At 40.2% G+C, this 3,336-nt stretch overlaps 1 non-coding gene across 1 annotated transcript; it reads right to left on the bottom strand.

Annotated features, from left to right (window-relative positions):
• Positions 1-2,728: 2,728 nt before the first annotated feature.
• On the bottom strand, positions 2,729-2,811 carry trnal-cag. The gene has a single exon. It is a non-coding gene; the product is annotated as a tRNA-Leu (tRNA).
• Between the last annotated feature and the right edge of the window lie 525 nt (positions 2,812-3,336).

Below are 3,336 nucleotides of genomic sequence, written 5' to 3'. Positions count from 1 at the left end.
CTGTCCCACAGGTGTGATGTTCAGATGTACCGATCCTGTGCAGTTGTTGTTACACGTGGTCTGCCACTGCGAGGATGATCAGCTGCCCGTCCTGTCTCCCTGTAGCGCTGTCTTAAGCGTATCATAGTACGGACATTGCAATTTATTGCCCTGGCCACATCTGCAGTCCTCATGCCTCCTTGCAGCATGCCTAAGGCACGTTCACGCAGATGAGTAGGGACCCTGGGCATCTTTCTTTTGTTTTTTTTCAGAGTCAGTGGAAAGGCCTCTTTAGTGTCCTAAGTTTTCATAACTGTGACCTTAATTGCCTATCGTCTGTAAGCTGTTAGTGTCTTAATGACCGTTCCGCAGATGCATGTTCATTAATTGTTTATTTATTCATTGAACAAGCATGGGAAACAGTGTTTAAATCCTTTACAATGAAGATCTGTGAAGTTATTTGGATTCTTACGAATTATCTTTGAAAGACAGGGTCCTGAAAAAGGGACGTTGCTTTTTTTGCTGAGTTTATTTTTATATATATATACACATACATACAGCATAAATTATTGTAATATGTATATCTATTTCTAATAATATTTATTAACTGGGTGGTTCGAGCCCTGAATGCTGATTGGCTGATAGCCGTGGTACATCAGACCATATACCAAGGGTATGACAAAACATTTATTTTTACTGCTCTAATTACATTGGTACCCAGTTTATAATAGCAATAAGGCACTTCAGGGGTTTGTGACATATAGCCAATATACCACGGCTAAGGGCTGTGTCCATGCACTCCGCGTTGCGTTGTGCAGAAGAACAGCCCTTAGCCATGGTATATTGGCCATATACCACACCCCCTCATGCCTTATTGCTTAAATATATCTATAGGATTTTAGATTCCTATCAGAAATGTGTGGCTATTATGTGTCACAATGTCATTTTGACTAATCATTGACTACCCCTCCCTGGGCACCTGAAGACACAGTGGACCCCCAGGCCCCTTAGAGCTGTCTGTCGCTATGGATACGTGGTCCCCCAGTCTTCTAGATCTATCTGTCGCTGTGGATATGTGGCCCCTCAGGCTTCTAGATCTGTCTGTCGCTGTGGATACATGGCCCTCCAGACTTCTATCTCTGTCTGTCGCTGTGGATACATTGGCCCCCCCAGGCATCTCGATCTATCTGTCGCTGTGGATACGTGGCCCCCCAGGCTTCTAAATTCTCTCCTTCTCTCTTTCTTTCTCTCTCTCGGAGGACCTGAGCCCTAGGACCATACGTCAGGACTACCGGGCATGATGACTCCTTGCTGTCCCCAGTCCACCTGGCCTTGCTGCTATTCCAGTTTCAACTGTTCTGCCTGCGGTTATGGAACCCCTACCTGTCCCAGACCTGCTGTTTTCACCTCTTAATGATCGGCTATGAAAAGCCAACTGACATTTATTCCTGATTATTATTTGACCATGCTTGTCACTTATGAACATTTTGAACATCTTGGCCATGTTCTGTTATAATCTCCACCCGGCACAGCCAGAAGAGGACTGGCCACCCCTCATAGCCTGGTTCCTCTCTAGGTTTCTTTCTAGGTTTTGGCCTTTCTAGGGAGTTTTTCCTAGCCACCGTGCTTCTACACCTGCATTGCTTGATGTTTTTTGGTTTTAGGCTGGGTTTCTGTACAGCACTTCGAGATATTAGCTGATGTACGAAGGGCTATATAAAATAAACTTGATTTGATTTGATTTAGATCAGTCTGGCACCCTGACCTTTGTTACAGTAATTACAGCATGGCGATAAAGGTGAAATTGTCACATAATATCCTTGCTGTCTGATGTCATTAGTAGAGGACATTATCACAGTAAAAGCACTGTGGAGCCCCACTGGTGTAGGGTGATGTTGCCCTCCTAGGTACACATCTACAATCAGCTTCTCCATTAGTGGGGGAAATGCAAAACTGACCCAGGATCAGCATAAAAGGTGGAAATGTAGAAATAGTGTAGTGAGTGGCAGGTGCAACCTTTTTTGCTCCTCTTTGTATGTTTTGTCATCTTTGTAAAGACATTCCACACATTATTAACCATATTTATGTTTTCTCAAAGAAAACAACATAGGCAACAATGGCTGGCCTAGATGTAAAAAATATATACCTTATGTTCTTCATTATTTCTAAATGATTCATGTTTCTACAAATTTGTGGCGGACAAAAGTGCCATTAGAGAAAATGTTCGAGGTTGTCCATAGTCAATTTCCAGAAGTTCTATGAAATTCTTTAGTTTTACATTTTTGCGATTTCTGCAAGATAGAGAGAAATATTGTCGGTCTTTTTAAGATGTTTTTCTGTAAGTTGTCAAATGATTTATTTGTAAATATGTGTTTATTTATTTAAATATTAAGAATTTATACAGAAAAAAAGACTTCAATCAATAAGTTGAAATAAACGAATTAAGAATAAGAACAACACAAACGTTTATTCAGATAGGCCTGTATCTTCACCAGGCTATCACAAATTATTGCGTTATTGCACAATACAAAATATGAATTAATTACAATTCTGAACTTGATTGATTTCTCATGATCACAATGCGTATGTAACACGAATTAATTTTATGCAATAAAACGAATATTTGAAATAAGAGCAAATACGTTATTTTAGCGGTTCCTGCATGCATGGTGTCATGGAGTAGTGTACTGTCATTGCCCCATTCATTTTATTATTCATTGTAATTTCTCAGAATTTCCGCAAAATATTTTGTCAGAAGTGGGATTCGAACCCACGCCTCCAGAGGAGACTGCGACCTGAACGCAGCGCCTTAGACCGCTCGGCCATCCTGACACGAGAAAAGAATGGGGAATGTTGCAATAAAGACATTTGTGATGCATTCGTATGATCAATTGAACTATGTCGTAAGTCATTTTGAGAGTAAGAATATCGGCACTTTTGTACAAAACCTATTTTACTGTTTTATGAGTGTATAAATGTATAGGGAATTATTAGCAGTCAGGACCTAACGATTTCACAGCCGACCAACTTCTATTGGAATCAGATGTGTTTGTACTGGGATAAATCAAAAACGTGCAGAGTAAATTAATGAGCACAATGCTAACTCTTTAAAGGAGCAATCAGCGGTTGCTACATTCATTTTTGGACTTAATAAATGAATGATCTGTACCCACTTTCTTGGAGAATATAACTTAGAAATGCCTCATTTCACTGTGCAAAAACTGGTTGAGGCAACGTTCTTTCTACCCCCTTTCAACCCACAAAATCTATGTGATGACATGGAAAACTGATTGGATTTGCAAAAAGTCATCAATGTAAAGGCCTTTCCTCTTAATTTCATCCAATGTATAACCTACA

The sequence above is a fragment of the Salvelinus namaycush genome, chromosome 36 (genome assembly GCF_016432855.1).
Source record: "Salvelinus namaycush isolate Seneca chromosome 36, SaNama_1.0, whole genome shotgun sequence".
Taxonomy (NCBI): Eukaryota; Metazoa; Chordata; class Actinopteri; order Salmoniformes; family Salmonidae; genus Salvelinus; species Salvelinus namaycush.
The sequence above is the reverse complement of the archived record's forward strand: the minus strand, read 5'-3'. Positions and strand labels throughout refer to the sequence as shown.